We start from the raw sequence: 16,460 nt of genomic DNA on the forward strand, positions 1-16,460 counted from the left end.
GCATACAATAAATCAAAAGAAGTCAGGATAAAAAAATGATGAAAAAAAAGCTGAAAAGTTAAAATAAAAAGTGAAATTCTGGCTTAAAACTGGTCTCCAGAAAACATAGATAATAAAAATGATCAAGCCTAGGAAATGATTGTCGCTGCCTGCTTGATGTGGAAAGTAAGAGCCAAAGAAGACGGGTGCCGTGGCTTAAATTATCCTTCATCAGAATTGGTGAAGTTCTCTATTTTTGTCAAACAAGCAAACACAGGGGAAAGCGCGAACGCAGTCCCCCACTACCATAAATTATGCAGTCGAGTTTCCCACATTTGAGGAAATCACAGAGGTCAACTGGTACGGAGTGCAATGAACCAGCCTCACTCTGGGAGAGCCACCTTAGGGATCATGGCTATTGCTCCCCTGCCAGGTAAGTATGACATGACGGGTACATTCAAAGGCACGCCCGCTGGGAAGCCTTTCCTTTAGGCTGTGGTGAAATAATAAAGCAAGTTAAAAAAAAAAAAAAAAAGAAGAGCAAATAAATAATCCAAATGATAGAAGGCTACAAAAGATTACCAAACCTCGTGGCTGATCGTTGTTTTCCTTAGCTACCAGTAATTTTAGTGCCTTCAGGTGGTTAGGTGTGAATAATTGAGCTGGATTCAGGGTGCGAAGGAGCAATTTGCATAAAGGCAAATGCTAGGCCAATGAGCCGAAGGATGGGAATTCGTAGCATGTAGTGAGAATAGTGTGCTGCCGGAAACAAGTGAATTCAGTGGGAGAGAAAGGTAAAAGGGAAATGCTAAGAAGCCAGCGGAAGGAATGGTGCAACAGAGCTCAGGAAGAAACGGGAGTCACGTAAGACACGCCCTAGACATGGGGCGCCATAAACTTTTATTAAACCAATCTTTCAGTCTCCTTAGAGCCTGTCAAAAATTGCCAATGCTGACTGTATTTCAAGTCATCATGGCAGGATATTGGGTAAAGTTTTCAATTAGCAATAATCACGCCTCGGATTGACCTCATGGGCTACGATACTGCCACTGCGCAAAGCTAGCTGTTCAAGTGGGCCAGCTTTTAAGAGCTACCACGTAAGGACACTTTAAGACAGCGGTGAGAAAAAGTTCATGACCATAAGCCATTGCAAAGGATTATGGGAGGCAATATTCTAATTAGGCCCGCTTCCTCCTACAGGGAAGCTTAAACCCCAACAAATTCCTCGGTCTTCCTATATGGCATCTTGGAATGGTTCCAAACCTATAACAGAGAGTGAGGGCAACCATATCTTGCAGCAAACCTTGTACAATTTTTTTTCTCTCTTTGGAAACAGTTTTGCCAAGATTCTACTACAGCAGCCATTAGGCAGAGTACACAATCCGCTGGTCTACGTTCGTCCCCAAAGTCTCACATTTCATGACTCCATCGATAGGAATGACCCTTGCCTAGCACCTGTCTTCTCTTCATCCACACTCAACAGGGCTGAAAGAACATTTGTGGTGGCTTTTTCAAAATTCCATGGTGTTCATTAGTAAGTGCTAGCGACCACCCAGCTATTCCTAAGGTTTGGTCTGATTGTCTCAAGCGGCAATTCACTGCCTTGATCCAGAAAATCTTTTTTTCCCAGAAATTCAATCAAACGTTACGTTCTGTTGGAAGACGTAATATAGGTCTCCAATTCTTTATTTCTTCCATTGCATTGAAGCATACAATAAATCAAAAGAAGTCAGGATAAAAAAATGATGAAAAAAAAGCTGAAAAGTTAAAATAAAAAGTGAAATTCTGGCTTAAAACTGGTCTCCAGAAAACATAGATAATAAAAATGATCAAGCCTAGGAAATGATTGTCGCTGCCTGCTTGATGCGGAAAGTAAGAGCCAAAGAAGACGGGTGCCGTGGCTGAAATTATCCTTCATCAGAATTGGTGAAGTTCTCTATTTTTGTCAAACAAGCAAACACAGGGGAAAGCGCGAACGCAGTCCCCCACTACCATAAATTATGCAGTCGAGTTTCCCACATTTGAGGAAATCGCAGAGTTCAACTGGTACGGAGTGCAATGAACCAGCCTCACTCTGGGAGAGCCACCTTAGGGATCATGGCTATTGCTCCCCTGCCAGGTAAGTATGACATGACGGGTACATTCAAAGGCACGCCCGCTGGGAAGCCTTTCCTTTAGGCTGTGGTGAAATAATAAAGCAAGTTAAAAAAAAAAAAAAGCAAATAAATAATCCAAATGATAGAAGGCTACAAAAGATTACCAAACCTCGTGGCTGATCGTTGTTTTCCTTAGCTACCAGTAATTTTAGTGCCTTCAGGTGGTTAGGTGTGAATAATTGAGCTGGATTCAGGGTGCGAAGGAGCAATTTGCATAAAGGCAAATGCTAGGCCAATGAGCCGAAGGATGGGAATTCGTAGCATGTAGTGAGAATAGTGTGCTGCCGGAAACAAGTGAATTCAGTGGGAGAGAAAGGTAAAAGGGAAATGCTAAGAAGCCAGCGGAAGGAATGGTGCAACAGAGCTCAGGAAGAAACGGGAGTCACGTAAGACACGCCCTAGACATGGGGCGCCTTAAACTTTTATTAAACCAATCTTTCAGTCTCCTTAGAGCCTGTCAAAAATTGCCAATGCTGACTGTATTTCAAGTCATCATGGCGGGGTATTGGGTAAAGTTTTCAATTAGCAATATTCACGCCTCGGATTGACCTCATGGGCTACGATACTGCCACTGCGCAAAGCTAGCTGTTCAAGTGGGCCAGCTTTTAAGAGCTACCACGTAAGGACACTTTAAGACAGCGGTGAGAAAAAGTTCATGACCATAAGCCATTGCAAAGGATTGTGGGAGGCAATATTCTAATTATGCCCGCTTCCTCCTACAGGGAAGCTTAAACCCCAACAAATTCCTCGGTCTTCTTATATGGCATCTTGGAATGGTTCCAAACCTATAACAGAGAGTGAGGGCAACCATATCTTGCAGCAAACCTTGTACAATTTTTTTTCTCTCTTTGGAAACAGTTTTGCCAAGATTCTACTACAGCAGCCATTAGGCAGAGTACACAATCCGCTGGTCTACGTTCGTCCCCAAAGTCACACATTTCATGACTCCATCGATAGGAATGACCCTTGCCTAGCACCTGTCTTCTCTTCATCCACACTCAACAGGGCTGAAAGAACATTTGTGGTGGCTTTTTCAAAATTCCATGGTGTTCATTAGTAAGTGCTAGCGACCACCCAGCTATTCCTAAGGTTTGGTCTGATTGTCTCAAGCGGCAATTCACTGCCTTGATCCAGAAAATCTTTTTCCCAGAAATTCAATCAAACGTTACGTTCTGTTGGAAGACGTAATATAGGTCTCCAATTCTTTATTTCTTCCATTGCATTGAAGCATACAATAAATCAAAAGAAGTCAGGATAAAAAAATGATGAAAAAAAAGCTGAAAAGTTAAAATAAAAAGTGAAATTCTGGCTTAAAACTGGTCTCCAGAAAACATAGATAATAAAAATGATCAAGCCTAGGAAATGATTGTCGCTGCCTGCTTGATGTGGAAAGTAAGAGCCAAAGAAGACGGGTGCCGTGGCTGAAATTATCCTTCATCAGAATTGGTGAAGTTCTCTATTTTTGTCAAACAAGCAAACACAGGGGAAAGCGCGAACGCAGTCCCCCACTACCATAAATTATGCAGTCGAGTTTCCCACATTTGAGGAAATCGCAGAGTTCAACTGGTACGGAGTGCAATGAACCAGCCTCACTCTGGGAGAGCCAACTTAGGGATCATGGCTATTGCTCCCCTACCAGGTAAGTATGACATGACGGGTACATTCAAAGGCACGCCCGCTGGGAAGCCTTTCCTTTAGGCTGTGGTGAAATAATAAAGCAAGTTAAAAAAAAAAAAAAGCAAATAAATAATCCAAATGATAGAAGGCTACAAAAGATTACCAAACCTCGTGGCTGATCGTTGTTTTCCTTAGCTACCAGTAATTTTAGTGCCTTCAGGTGGTTAGGTGTGAATAATTGAGCTGGATTCAGGGTGCGAAGGAGCAATTTGCATAAAGGCAAATGCTAGGCCAATGAGCCGAAGGATGGGAATTCGTAGCATGTAGTGAGAATAGTGTGCTGCCGGAAACAAGTGAATTCAGTGGGAGAGAAAGGTAAAAGGGAAATGCTAAGAAGCCAGCGAAAGGAATGGTGCAACAGAGCTCAGGAAGAAACGGGAGTCACGTAAGACACGCCCTAGACATGGGGCGCCTTAAACTTTTATTAAACCAATCTTTCAGTCTCCTTAGAGCCTGTCAAAAATTGCCAATGCTGACTGTATTTCAAGTCATCATGGCGGGGTATTGGGTAAAGTTTTCAATTAGCAATAATCACGCCTCGGATTGACCTCATGGGCTACGATACTGCCACTGCGCAAAGCTAGCTGTTCAAGTGGGCCAGCTTTTAAGAGCTACCACGTAAGGACACTTTAAGACAGCGGTGAGAAAAAGTTCATGACCATAAGCCATTGCAAAGGATTGTGGGAGGCAATATTCTAATTAGGCCCGCTTCCTCCTACAGGGAAGCTTAAACCCCAACAAATTCCTCGGTCTTCTTATATGGCATCTTGGAATGGTTCCAAACCTATAACAGAGAGTGAGGGCAACCATATCTTGCAGCAAACCTTGTACAATTTTTTTTCTCTCTTTGGAAACAGTTTTGCCAAGATTCTACTACAGCAGCCATTAGGCAGAGTACACAATCCGCTGGTCTACGTTCGTCCCCAAAGTCACACATTTCATGACTCCATCGATAGGAATGACCCTTGCCTAGCACCTGTCTTCTCTTCATCCACACTCAACAGGGCTGAAAGAACATTTGTGGTGGCTTTTTCAAAATTCCATGGTGTTCATTAGTAAGTGCTAGCGACCACCCAGCTATTCCTAAGGTTTGGTCTGATTGTCTCAAGCGGCAATTCACTGCCTTGATCCAGAAAATCTTTTTTTCCCAGAAATTCAATCAAACGTTACGTTCTGTTGGAAGACGTAATATAGGTCTCCAATTCTTTATTTCTTCCATTGCATTGAAGCATACAATAAATCAAAAGAAGTCAGGATAAAAAAATGATGAAAAAAAAGCTGAAAAGTTAAAATAAAAAGTGAAATTCTGGCTTAAAACTGGTCTCCAGAAAACATAGATAATAAAAATGATCAAGCCTAGGAAATGATTGTCGCTGCCTGCTTGATGTAGAAAGTAAGAGCCAAAGAAGACGGGTGCCGTGGCTGAAATTATCCTTCATCAGAATTGGTGAAGTTCTCTATTTTTGTCAAACAAGCAAACACAGGGGAAAGCGCGAACGCAGTCCCCCACTACCATAAATTATGCAGTCGAGTTTCCCACATTTGAGGAAATCGCAGAGGTCAACTGGTACGGAGTGCAATGAACCAGCCTCACTCTGGGAGAGCCACCTTAGGGATCATGGCTATTACTCCCCTGCCAGGTAAGTATGACATGACGGGTACATTCAAAGGCACGCCCGCTGGGAAGCCTTTCCTTTAGGCTGTGGTGAAATAATAAAGCAAGTTAAAAAAAAAAAAAAAGAAGAGCAAATAAATAATCCAAATGATAGAAGGCTACAAAAGATTACCAAACCTCGTGGCTGATCGTTGTTTTCCTTAGCTACCAGTAATTTTAGTGCCTTCAGGTGGTTAGGTGTGAATAATTGAGCTGGATTCAGGATGCGAAGGAGCAATTTGCATAAAGGCAAATGCTAGGCCAATGAGCCGAAGGATGGGAATTCGTAGCATGTAGTGAGAATAGTGTGCTGCCGGAAACAAGTGGATTCAGTGGGAGAGAAAGGTAAAAGGGAAATGCAAGGAAGCCAGCGGAAGGAATGGTGCAACAGAGCTCAGGAAGAAACGGGAGTCACGTAAGACACGCCCTAGACATGGGGCGCCATAAACTTTTTTTAAACCAATCTTTCAGTCCCCTTAGAGCCTGTCAAAAATTGCCAATGCTGACTGTATTTCAAGTCATCATGGCGGGGTATTGGGTAAAGTTTTCAATTAGCAATAATCACGCCTCGGATTGACCTCATGGGCTACGATACTGCCACTGTGCAAAGATAACTGTTCAAGTGGGCCAGCTTTTAAGAGCTACCACGTAAGGACACTTTAAGACAGCGGTGAGAAAAAGTTCATGACCATAAGCCATTGCAAAGGATTGTGGGAGGCAATATTCTAATTAGGCCCGCTTCCTCCTACAGGGAAGCTTAAACCCCAACAAATTCCTCGGTCTTCTTATATGGCATCTTGGAATGGTTCCAAACCTATAACAGAGAGTGAGGGCAACCATATCTTGCAGCAAACCTTGTACAATTTTTTTTCTCTCTTTGGAAACAGTTTTGCCAAGATTCTACTACAGCAGCCATTAGGCAGAGTACACAATCCGCTGGTCTACGTTCGTCCCCAAAGTCACACATTTCATGACTCCATCGATAGGAATGACCCTTGCCTAGCACCTGTCTTCTCTTCATCCACACTCAACAGGGCTGAAAGAACATTTGTGGTGGCTTTTTCAAAATTCCATGGTGTTCATTAGTAAGTGCTAGCGACCACCCAGCTATTCCTAAGGTTTGGTCTGATTGTCTCAAGCGGCAATTCACTGCCTTGATCCAGAAAATCTTTTTCCCAGAAATTCAATCAAACGTTACGTTCTGTTGGAAGACGTAATATAGGTCTCCAATTCTTTATTTCTTCCATTGCATTGAAGCATACAATAAATCAAAAGAAGTCAGGATAAAAAAATGATGAAAAAAAAGCTGAAAAGTTAAAATAAAAAGTGAAATTCTGGCTTAAAACTGGTCTCCAGAAAACATAGATAATAAAAATGATCAAGCCTAGGAAATGATTGTCGCTGCCTGCTTGATGTGGAAAGTAAGAGCCAAAGAAGACGGGTGCCGTGGCTGAAATTATCCTTCATCAGAATTGGTGAAGTTCTCTATTTTTGTCAAACAAGCAAACACAGGGGAAAGCGCGAACGCAGTCCCCCACTACCATAAATTATGCAGTCGAGTTTCCCACATTTGAGGAAATCGCAGAGTTCAACTGGTACGGAGTGCAATGAACCAGCCTCACTCTGGGAGAGCCACCTTAGGGATCATGGCTATTGCTCCCCTACCAGGTAAGTATGACATGACGGGTACATTCAAAGGCACGCCCGCTGGGAAGCCTTTCCTTTAGGCTGTGGTGAAATAATAAAGCAAGTTAAAAAAAAAAAAAAGCAAATAAATAATCCAAATGATAGAAGGCTACAAAAGATTACCAAACCTCGTGGCTGATCGTTGTTTTCCTTAGCTACCAGTAATTTTAGTGCCTTCAGGTGGTTAGGTGTGAATAATTGAGCTGGATTCAGGGTGCGAAGGAGCAATTTGCATAAAGGCAAATGCTAGGCCAATGAGCCGAAGGATGGGAATTCGTAGCATGTAGTGAGAATAGTGTGCTGCCGGAAACAAGTGAATTCAGTGGGAGAGAAAGGTAAAAGGGAAATGCTAAGAAGCCAGCGGAAGGAATGGTGCAACAGAGCTCAGGAAGAAACGGGAGTCACGTAAGACACGCCCTAGACATGGGGCGCCATAAACTTTTATTAAACCAATCTTTCAGTCTCCTTAGAGCCTGTCAAAAATTGCCAATGCTGACTGTATTTCAAGTCATCATGGCAGGGTATTGGGTAAAGTTTTCAATTAGCAATAATCACGCCTCGGATTGACCTCATGGGCTACGATACTGCCACTGCGCAAAGCTAGCTGTTCAAGTGGGCCAGCTTTTAAGAGCTACCACGTAAGGACACTTTAAGACAGCGGTGAGAAAAAGTTCATGACCATAAGCCATTGCAATATTCTAATTAGGCCCGCTTCCTCCTACAGGGAAGCTTAAACCCCAACAAATTCCTCGGTCTTCCTATATGGCATCTTGGAATGGTTCCAAACCTATAACAGAGAGTGAGGGCAACCATATCTTGCAGCAAACCTTGTACAATTTTTTTTCTCTCTTTGGAAACAGTTTTGCCAAGATTCTACTACAGCAGCCATTAGGCAGAGTACACAATCCGCTGGTCTACGTTCGTCCCCAAAGTCACACATTTCATGACTCCATCGATAGGAATGACCCTTGCCTAGCACCTGTCTTCTCTTCATCCACACTCAACAGGGCTGAAAGAACATTTGTGGTGGCTTTTTCAAAATTCCATGGTGTTCATTAGTAAGTGCTAGCGACCACCCAGCTATTCCTAAGGTTTGGTCTGATTGTCTCAAGCGGCAATTCACTGCCTTGATCCAGAAAATCTTTTTTTCCCAGAAATTCAATCAAACGTTACGTTCTGTTGGAAGACGTAATATAGGTCTCCAATTCTTTATTTCTTCCATTGCATTGAAGCATACAATAAATCAAAAGAAGTCAGGATAAAAAAATGATGAAAAAAAAGCTGAAAAGTTAAAATAAAAAGTGAAATTCTGGCTTAAAACTGGTCTCCAGAAAACATAGATAATAAAATTGATCAAGCCTAGGAAATGATTGTCGCTGCCTGCTTGATGTAGAAAGTAAGAGCCAAAGAAGACGGGTGCCGTGGCTGAAATTATCCTTCATCAGAATTGGTGAAGTTCTCTATTTTTGTCAAACAAGCAAACACAGGGGAAAGCGCGAACGCAGTCCCCCACTACCATAAATTATGCAGTCGAGTTTCCCACATTTGAGGAAATCGCAGAGGTCAACTGGTACGGAGTGCAATGAACCAGCCTCACTCTGGGAGAGCCACCTTAGGGATCATGGCTATTACTCCCCTGCCAGGTAAGTATGACATGACGGGTACATTCAAAGGCACGCCCGCTGGGAAGCCTTTCCTTTAGGCTGTGGTGAAATAATAAAGCAAGTTAAAAAAAAAAAAAAAGAAGAGCAAATAAATAATCCAAATGATAGAAGGCTACAAAAGATTACCAAACCTCGTGGCTGATCGTTGTTTTCCTTAGCTACCAGTAATTTTAGTGCCTTCAGGTGGTTAGGTGTGAATAATTGAGCTGGATTCAGGATGCGAAGGAGCAATTTGCATAAAGGCAAATGCTAGGCCAATGAGCCGAAGGATGGGAATTCGTAGCATGTAGTGAGAATAGTGTGCTGCCGGAAACAAGTGGATTCAGTGGGAGAGAAAGGTAAAAGGGAAATGCAAGGAAGCCAGCGGAAGGAATGGTGCAACAGAGCTCAGGAAGAAACGGGAGTCACGTAAGACACGCCCTAGACATGGGGCGCCATAAACTTTTTTTAAACCAATCTTTCAGTCCCCTTAGAGCCTGTCAAAAATTGCCAATGCTGACTGTATTTCAAGTCATCATGGCGGGGTATTGGGTAAAGTTTTCAATTAGCAATAATCACGCCTCGGATTGACCTCATGGGCTACGATACTGCCACTGTGCAAAGATAACTGTTCAAGTGGGCCAGCTTTTAAGAGCTACCACGTAAGGAAACTTTAAGACAGCGGTGAGAAAAAGTTCATGACCATAAGCCATTGCAAAGGATTATGGGAGGCAATATTCTAATTAGGCCCGCTTCCTCCTACAGGGAAGCTTAAACCCCAACAAATTCCTCGGTCTTCTTATATGGCATCTTGGAATGGTTCCAAACCTATAACAGAGAGTGAGGGCAACCACATCTTGCAGCAAACCTTGTACAATTTTTTTTCTCTCTTTGGAAACAGTTTTGCCAAGATTCTACTACAGCAGCCATTAGGCAGAGTACACAATCCGCTGGTCTACGTTCGTCCCCAAAGTCACACATTTCATGACTCCATCGATAGGAATGACCCTTGCCTAGCACCTGTCTTCTCTTCATCCACACTCAACAGGGCTGAAAGAACATTTGTGGTGGCTTTTTCAAAATTCCATGGTGTTCATTAGTAAGTGCTAGCGACCACCCAGCTATTCCTAAGGTTTGGTCTGATTGTCTCAAGCGGCAATTCACTGCCTTGATCCAGAAAATCTTTTTTTCCCAGAAATTCAATCAAACGTTACGTTCTGTTGGAAGACGTAATATAGGTCTCCAATTCTTTATTTCTTCCATTGCATTGAAGCATACAATAAATCAAAAGAAGTCAGGATAAAAAAATGATGAAAAAAAAGCTGAAAAGTTAAAATAAAAAGTGAAATTCTGGCTTAAAACTGGTCTCCAGAAAACATAGATAATAAAAATGATCAAGCCTAGGAAATGATTGTCGCTGCCTGCTTGATGTGGAAAGTAAGAGCCAAAGAAGACGGGTGCCGTGGCTGAAATTATCCTTCATCAGAATTGGTGAAGTTCTCTATTTTTGTCAAACAAGCAAACACAGGGGAAAGCGCGAACGCAGTCCCCCACTACCATAAATTATGCAATCGAGTTTCCCACATTTGAGGAAATCGCAGAGGTCAACTGGTACGGAGTGCAATGAACCAGCCTCACTCTGGGAGAGCCACCTTAGGGATCATGGCTATTGCTCCCCTGCCAGGTAAGTATGACATGACGGGTACATTCAAAGGCACGCCCGCTGGGAAGCCTTTCCTTTAGGCTGTGGTGAAATAATAAAGCAAGTTAAAAAAAAAAAAAAGCAAATAAATAATCCAAATGATAGAAGGCTACAAAAGATTACCAAACCTCGTGGCTGATCGTTGTTTTCCTTAGCTACCAGTAATTTTAGTGCCTTCAGGTGGTTAGGTGTGAATAATTGAGCTGGATTCAGGGTGCGAAGGAGCAATTTGCATAAAGGCAAATGCTAGGCCAATGAGCCGAAGGATGGGAATTCGTAGCATGGAGTGAGAATAGTGTGCTGCCGGAAACAAGTGAATTCAGTGGGAGAGAAAGGTAAAAGGGAAATGCTAAGAAGCCAGCGGAAGGAATGGTGCAACAGAGCTCAGGAAGAAACAGGAGTCACGTAAGACACGCCCTAGACATGGGGCGCCATAAACTTTTATTAAACCAATCTTTCAGTCTCCTTAGAGCCTGTCAAAAATTGCCAATGCTGACTGTATTTCAAGTCATCATGGCGGGGTATTGGGTAAAGTTTTCAATTAGCAATAATCACGCCTCGGATTGACCTCATGGGCTACGATACTGCCACTGCGCAAAGTTAACTGTTCAAGTGGGCCAGCTTTTAAGAGCTACCACGTAAGGACACTTTAAGACAGCGGTGAGAAAAAGTTCAGACCATAAGCCATTGCAAAGGATTGTGGGAGGCAATATTCTAATTAGGCCCGCTTCCTCCTACAGGGAAGCTTAAACCCCAACAAATTCCTCGGTCTTCTTATATGGCATCTTGGAATGGTTCCAAACCTATAACAGAGAGTGAGGGCAACCATATCTTGCAGCAAACCTTGTACAATTTTTTTTCTCTCTTTGGAAACGGTTTTGCCAAGATTCTACTACAGCAGCCATTAGGCAGAGTACACAATCCGCTGGTCTACGTTCGTCCCCAAAGTCACACATTTCATGACTTCATCGATAGGAATGACCCTTGCCTAGCACCTGTCTTCTCTTCATCCACACTCAACAGGGCTGAAAGAACATTTGTGGTGGCTTTTTCAAAATTCCATGGTGTTCATTAGTAAGTGCTAGCGACCACCCAGCTATTCCTAAGGTTTGGTCTGATTGTCTCAAGCGGCAATTCACTGCCTTGATCCAGAAAATCTTTTTTTCCCAGAAATTCAATCAAACGTTACGTTCTGTTGGAAGACGTAATATAGGTCTCCAATTCTTTATTTCTTCCATTGCATTGAAGCATACAATAAATCAAAAGAAGTCAGGATAAAAAAATGATGAAAAAAAAGCTGAAAAGTTAAAATAAAAAGTGAAATTCTGGCTTAAAACTGGTCTCCAGAAAACATAGATAATAAAAATGATCAAGCCTAGGAAATGATTGTCGCTGCCTGCTTGATGTGGAAAGTAAGAGCCAAAGAAGACGGGTGCCGTGGCTGAAATTATCCTTCGTCAGAATTGGTGAAGTTCTCTATTTTTGTCAAACAAGCAAACACAGGGGAAAGCGCGAACGCAGTCCCCCACTACCATAAATTATGCAGTCGAGTTTCCCACATTTGAGGAAATCGCAGAGGTCAACTGATACAGAGTGCAATGAACCAGCCTCACTCTGGGAGAGCCACCTTAGGGATCATGGCTATTGCTCCCCTGCCAGGTAAGTATGACATGACGGGTACATTCAAAGGCACGCCCGCTGGGAAGCCTTTCCTTTAGGCTGTGGTGAAATAATAAAGCAAGTTTAAAAAAAAAAAAAAAAAGAAGAGCAAATAAATAATCCAAATGATAGAAGGCTACAAAAGATTACCAAACCTCGTGGCTGATCGTTGTTTTCCTTAGCTACCAGTAATTTTAGTGCCTTCAGGTGGTTAGGTGTGAATAATTGAGCTGGATTCAGGGTGCGAAGGAGCAATTTGCATAAAGGCAAATGCTAGGCCAATGAGCCGAAGGATGGGAATTCGTAGCATGTAGTGAGAATAGTGTGCTGCCGGAAACAAGTGGATTCAGTGGGAGAGAAAGGTAAAAGGGAAATGCAAGGAAGCCAGCGGAAGGAATGGTGCAACAGAGCTCAGGAAGAAACGGGAGTCACGTAAGACACGCCCTAGACATGGGGCGCCATAAACTTTTTTTAAACCAATCTTTCAGTCTCCTTAGAGCCTGTCAAAAATTGCCAATGCTGACTGTATTTCAAGTCATCATGGCGGGGTATTGGGTAAAGTTTTCAATTAGCAATAATCACGCCTCGGATTGACCTCATGGGCTACGATACTGCCACTGCGCAAAGATAACTGTTCAAGTGGGCCAGCTTTTAAGAGCTACCACGTAAGGACACTTTAAGACAGCGGTGAGAAAAAGTTCATGACCATAAGCCATTGCAAAGGATTATGGGAGGCAATATTCTAATTAGGCCCGCTTCCTCCTACAGGGAAGCTTAAACCCCAACAAATTCCTCGGTCTTCTTATATGGCATCTTGGAATGGTTCCAAACCTATAACAGAGAGTGAGGGCAACCATATCTTGCAGCAAACCTTGTACAATTTTTTTTCTCTCTTTGGAAACAGTTTTGCCAAGATTCTACTACAGCAGCCATTAGGCAGAGTACACAATCCGCTGGTCTACGTTCGTCCCCAAAGTCACACATTTCATGACTCCATCGATAGGAATGACCCTTGCCTAGCACCTGTCTTCTCTTCATCCACACTCAACAGGGCTGAAAGAACATTTGTGGTGGCTTTTTCAAAATTCCATGGTGTTCATTAGTAAGTGCTAGCGACCACCCAGCTATTCCTAAGGTTTGGTCTGATTGTCTCAAGCGGCAATTCACTGCCTTGATCCAGAAAATCTTTTTTTCCCAGAAATTCAATCAAACGTTACGTTCTGTTGGAAGACGTAATATAGGTCTCCAATTCTTTATTTCTTCCATTGCATTGAAGCATACAATAAATCAAAAGAAGTCAGGATAAAAAAATGATGAAAAAAAAGCTGAAAAGTTAAAATAAAAAGTGAAATTCTGGCTTAAAACTGGTCTCCAGAAAACATAGATAATAAAAATGATCAAGCCTAGGAAATGATTGTCGCTGCCTGCTTGATGTGGAAAGTAAGAGCCAAAGAAGACGGGTGCCGTGGCTGAAATTATCCTTCGTCAGAATTGGTGAAGTTCTCTATTTTTGTCAAACAAGCAAACACAGGGGAAAGCGCGAACGCAGTCCCCCACTACCATAAATTATGCAATCGAGTTTCCCACATTTGAGGAAATCGCAGAGGTCAACTGGTACGGAGTGCAATGAACCAGCCTCACTCTGGGAGAGCCACCTTAGGGATCATGGCTATTGCTCCCCTGCCAGGTAAGTATGACATGACGGGTACATTCAAAGGCACGCCCGCTGGGAAGCCTTTCCTTTAGGCTGTGGTGAAATAATAAAGCAAGTTAAAAAAAAAAAAAAGCAAATAAATAATCCAAATGATAGAAGGCTACAAAAGATTACCAAACCTCGTGGCTGATCGTTGTTTTCCTTAGCTACCAGTAATTTTAGTGCCTTCAGGTGGTTAGGTGTGAATAATTGAGCTGGATTCAGGGTGCGAAGGAGCAATTTGCATAAAGGCAAATGCTAGGCCAATGAGCCGAAGGATGGGAATTCGTAGCATGGAGTGAGAATAGTGTGCTGCCGGAAACAAGTGAATTCAGTGGGAGAGAAAGGTAAAAGGGAAATGCTAAGAAGCCAGCGGAAGGAATGGTGCAACAGAGCTCAGGAAGAAACAGGAGTCACGTAAGACACGCCCTAGACATGGGGCGCCATAAACTTTTATTAAACCAATCTTTCAGTCTCCTTAGAGCCTGTCAAAAATTGCCAATGCTGACTGTATTTCAAGTCATCATGGCGGGGTATTGGGTAAAGTTTTCAATTAGCAATAATCACGCCTCGGATTGACCTCATGGGCTACGATACTGCCACTGCGCAAAGATAACTGTTCAAGTGGGCCAGCTTTTAAGAGCTACCACGTAAGGACACTTTAAGACAGCGGTGAGAAAAAGTTCATGACCATAAGCCATTGCAAAGGATTATGGGAGGCAATATTCTAATTAGGCCCGCTTCCTCCTACAGGGAAGCTTAAACCCCAACAAATTCCTCGGTCTTCTTATATGGCATCTTGGAATGGTTCCAAACCTATAACAGAGAGTGAGGGCAACCATATCTTGCAGCAAACCTTGTACAATTTTTTTTCTCTCTTTGGAAACAGTTTTGCCAAGATTCTACTACAGCAGCCATTAGGCAGAGTACACAATCCGCTGGTCTACGTTCGTCCCCAAAGTCACACATTTCATGACTCCATCGATAGGAATGACCCTCGCCTAGCACCTGTCTTCTCTTCATCCACACTCAACAGGGCTGAAAGAACATTTGTGGTGGCTTTTTCAAAATTCCATGGTGTTCATTAGTAAGTGCTAGCGACCACCCAGCTATTCCTAAGGTTTGGTCTGATTGTCTCAAGCGGCAATTCACTGCCTTGATCCAGAAAATCTTTTTTTCCCAGAAATTCAATCAAACGTTACGTTCTGTTGGAAGACGTAATATAGGTCTCCAATTCTTTATTTCTTCCATTGCATTGAAGCATACAATAAATCAAAAGAAGTCAGGATAAAAAAATGATGAAAAAAAAGCTGAAAAGTTAAAATAAAAAGTGAAATTCTGGCTTAAAACTGGTCTCCAGAAAACATAGATAATAAAAATGATCAAGCCTAGGAAATGATTGTCGCTGCCTGCTTGATGTGGAAAGTAAGAGCCAAAGAAGACGGGTGCCGTGGCTGAAATTATCCTTCATCAGAATTGGTGAAGTTCTCTATTTTTGTCAAACAAGCAAACACAGGGGAAAGCGCGAACGCAGTCCCCCACTACCATAAATTATGCAGTCGAGTTTCCCACATTTGAGGAAATCACAGAGGTCAACTGGTACGGAGTGCAATGAACCAGCCTCACTCTGGGAGAGCCACCTTAGGGATCATGGCTATTAATCCCCTGCCAGGTAAGTATGACATGACGGGTACATTCAAAGGCACGCCCGCTGGGAAGCCTTTCCTTTAGGCTGTGGTGAAATAATAAAGCAAGTTAAAAAAAAAAAAAAAAAGAAGAGCAAATAAATAATCCAAATGATAGAAGGCTACAAAAGATTACCAAACCTCGTGGCTGATCGTTGTTTTCCTTAGCTACCAGTAATTTTAGTGCCTTCAGGTGGTTAGGTGTGAATAATTGAGCTGGATTCAGGATGCGAAGGAGCAATTTGCATAAAGGCAAATGCTAGGCCAATGAGCCGAAGGATGGGAATTCGTAGCATGTAGTGAGAATAGTGTGCTGCCGGAAACAAGTGGATTCAGTGGGAGAGAAAGGTAAAAGGGAAATGCAAGGAAGCCAGCGGAAGGAATGGTGCAACAGAGCTCAGGAAGAAACGGGAGTCACGTAAGACACGCCCTAGACATGGGGCGCCATAAACTTTTTTTAAACCAATCTTTCAGTCCCCTTAGAGCCTGTCAAAAATTGCCAATGCTGACTGTATTTCAAGTCATCATGGCGGGGTATTGGGTAAAGTTTTCAATTAGCAATAATCACGCCTCGGATTGACCTCATGGGCTACGATACTGCCACTGCGCAAAGATAACTGTTCAAGTGGGCCAGCTTTTAAGAGCTACCACGTAAGGACACTTTAAGACAGCGGTGAGAAAAAGTTCATGACCATAAGCCATTGCAAAGGATTATGGGAGGCAATATTCTAATTAGGCCCGCTTCCTCCTACAGGGAAGCTTAAACCCCAACAAATTCCTCGGTCTTCTTATATGGCATCTTGGAATGGTTCCAAACCTATAACAGAGAGTGAGGGCAACCATATCTTGCAGCAAACCTTGTACAATTTTTTTTCTCTCTTTGGAAACAGTTTTGCCAAGATTCTACTACAGCAGCCATTAGGCAG

The 16,460-nt window shown here is 42.8% G+C and overlaps 20 non-coding genes across 20 annotated transcripts; all 20 read right to left on the reverse strand.

Moving 5' to 3' along the window:
• Nucleotides 1-253: 253 nt before the first annotated feature.
• LOC134590520 (U1 spliceosomal RNA) lies at nt 254-420 on the reverse strand. The gene has a single exon (XR_010087430.1). It is a non-coding gene; the product is annotated as a U1 spliceosomal RNA (small nuclear RNA).
• Nucleotides 421-899: 479 nt separating this feature from the next.
• Nucleotides 900-1,040, reverse strand: LOC134593368 (U4 spliceosomal RNA). Its single transcript, XR_010089860.1, has one exon. It is a non-coding gene; the product is annotated as a U4 spliceosomal RNA (small nuclear RNA).
• An 899-nt stretch (nt 1,041-1,939) lies between these two features.
• On the reverse strand, nt 1,940-2,106 carry LOC134590501 (U1 spliceosomal RNA). Its single transcript, XR_010087415.1, has one exon. It is a non-coding gene; the product is annotated as a U1 spliceosomal RNA (small nuclear RNA).
• A 471-nt stretch (nt 2,107-2,577) lies between these two features.
• LOC134593628 (U4 spliceosomal RNA) lies at nt 2,578-2,718 on the reverse strand. Its single transcript, XR_010090083.1, has one exon. It is a non-coding gene; the product is annotated as a U4 spliceosomal RNA (small nuclear RNA).
• Nucleotides 2,719-3,615: 897 nt separating this feature from the next.
• On the reverse strand, nt 3,616-3,782 carry LOC134591346 (U1 spliceosomal RNA). Its single transcript, XR_010088138.1, has one exon. It is a non-coding gene; the product is annotated as a U1 spliceosomal RNA (small nuclear RNA).
• A 471-nt stretch (nt 3,783-4,253) lies between these two features.
• On the reverse strand, nt 4,254-4,394 carry LOC134592559 (U4 spliceosomal RNA). Its single transcript, XR_010089169.1, has one exon. It is a non-coding gene; the product is annotated as a U4 spliceosomal RNA (small nuclear RNA).
• An 899-nt stretch (nt 4,395-5,293) lies between these two features.
• On the reverse strand, nt 5,294-5,460 carry LOC134589623 (U1 spliceosomal RNA). The gene has a single exon (XR_010086669.1). It is a non-coding gene; the product is annotated as a U1 spliceosomal RNA (small nuclear RNA).
• A 477-nt stretch (nt 5,461-5,937) lies between these two features.
• Nucleotides 5,938-6,078, reverse strand: LOC134593598 (U4 spliceosomal RNA). Its single transcript, XR_010090057.1, has one exon. It is a non-coding gene; the product is annotated as a U4 spliceosomal RNA (small nuclear RNA).
• Nucleotides 6,079-6,975: 897 nt separating this feature from the next.
• LOC134591043 (U1 spliceosomal RNA) lies at nt 6,976-7,142 on the reverse strand. Its single transcript, XR_010087880.1, has one exon. It is a non-coding gene; the product is annotated as a U1 spliceosomal RNA (small nuclear RNA).
• Nucleotides 7,143-7,613: 471 nt separating this feature from the next.
• LOC134593320 (U4 spliceosomal RNA) lies at nt 7,614-7,754 on the reverse strand. Its single transcript, XR_010089818.1, has one exon. It is a non-coding gene; the product is annotated as a U4 spliceosomal RNA (small nuclear RNA).
• An 882-nt stretch (nt 7,755-8,636) lies between these two features.
• Nucleotides 8,637-8,803, reverse strand: LOC134589624 (U1 spliceosomal RNA). The gene has a single exon (XR_010086670.1). It is a non-coding gene; the product is annotated as a U1 spliceosomal RNA (small nuclear RNA).
• A 477-nt stretch (nt 8,804-9,280) lies between these two features.
• Nucleotides 9,281-9,421, reverse strand: LOC134593599 (U4 spliceosomal RNA). The gene has a single exon (XR_010090058.1). It is a non-coding gene; the product is annotated as a U4 spliceosomal RNA (small nuclear RNA).
• An 899-nt stretch (nt 9,422-10,320) lies between these two features.
• Nucleotides 10,321-10,487, reverse strand: LOC134590584 (U1 spliceosomal RNA). Its single transcript, XR_010087485.1, has one exon. It is a non-coding gene; the product is annotated as a U1 spliceosomal RNA (small nuclear RNA).
• A 471-nt stretch (nt 10,488-10,958) lies between these two features.
• LOC134592970 (U4 spliceosomal RNA) lies at nt 10,959-11,099 on the reverse strand. The gene has a single exon (XR_010089521.1). It is a non-coding gene; the product is annotated as a U4 spliceosomal RNA (small nuclear RNA).
• An 898-nt stretch (nt 11,100-11,997) lies between these two features.
• Nucleotides 11,998-12,164, reverse strand: LOC134590288 (U1 spliceosomal RNA). Its single transcript, XR_010087234.1, has one exon. It is a non-coding gene; the product is annotated as a U1 spliceosomal RNA (small nuclear RNA).
• A 480-nt stretch (nt 12,165-12,644) lies between these two features.
• Nucleotides 12,645-12,785, reverse strand: LOC134591944 (U4 spliceosomal RNA). The gene has a single exon (XR_010088640.1). It is a non-coding gene; the product is annotated as a U4 spliceosomal RNA (small nuclear RNA).
• Nucleotides 12,786-13,684: 899 nt separating this feature from the next.
• LOC134590585 (U1 spliceosomal RNA) lies at nt 13,685-13,851 on the reverse strand. Its single transcript, XR_010087486.1, has one exon. It is a non-coding gene; the product is annotated as a U1 spliceosomal RNA (small nuclear RNA).
• A 471-nt stretch (nt 13,852-14,322) lies between these two features.
• LOC134591945 (U4 spliceosomal RNA) lies at nt 14,323-14,463 on the reverse strand. Its single transcript, XR_010088641.1, has one exon. It is a non-coding gene; the product is annotated as a U4 spliceosomal RNA (small nuclear RNA).
• An 899-nt stretch (nt 14,464-15,362) lies between these two features.
• LOC134591018 (U1 spliceosomal RNA) lies at nt 15,363-15,529 on the reverse strand. Its single transcript, XR_010087858.1, has one exon. It is a non-coding gene; the product is annotated as a U1 spliceosomal RNA (small nuclear RNA).
• Nucleotides 15,530-16,008: 479 nt separating this feature from the next.
• LOC134593082 (U4 spliceosomal RNA) lies at nt 16,009-16,149 on the reverse strand. The gene has a single exon (XR_010089616.1). It is a non-coding gene; the product is annotated as a U4 spliceosomal RNA (small nuclear RNA).
• Between the last annotated feature and the right edge of the window lie 311 nt (nt 16,150-16,460).

Source organism: Pelobates fuscus, chromosome 2 (assembly GCF_036172605.1).
Source record: "Pelobates fuscus isolate aPelFus1 chromosome 2, aPelFus1.pri, whole genome shotgun sequence".
Classification (NCBI taxonomy): domain Eukaryota; kingdom Metazoa; phylum Chordata; class Amphibia; order Anura; family Pelobatidae; genus Pelobates; species Pelobates fuscus.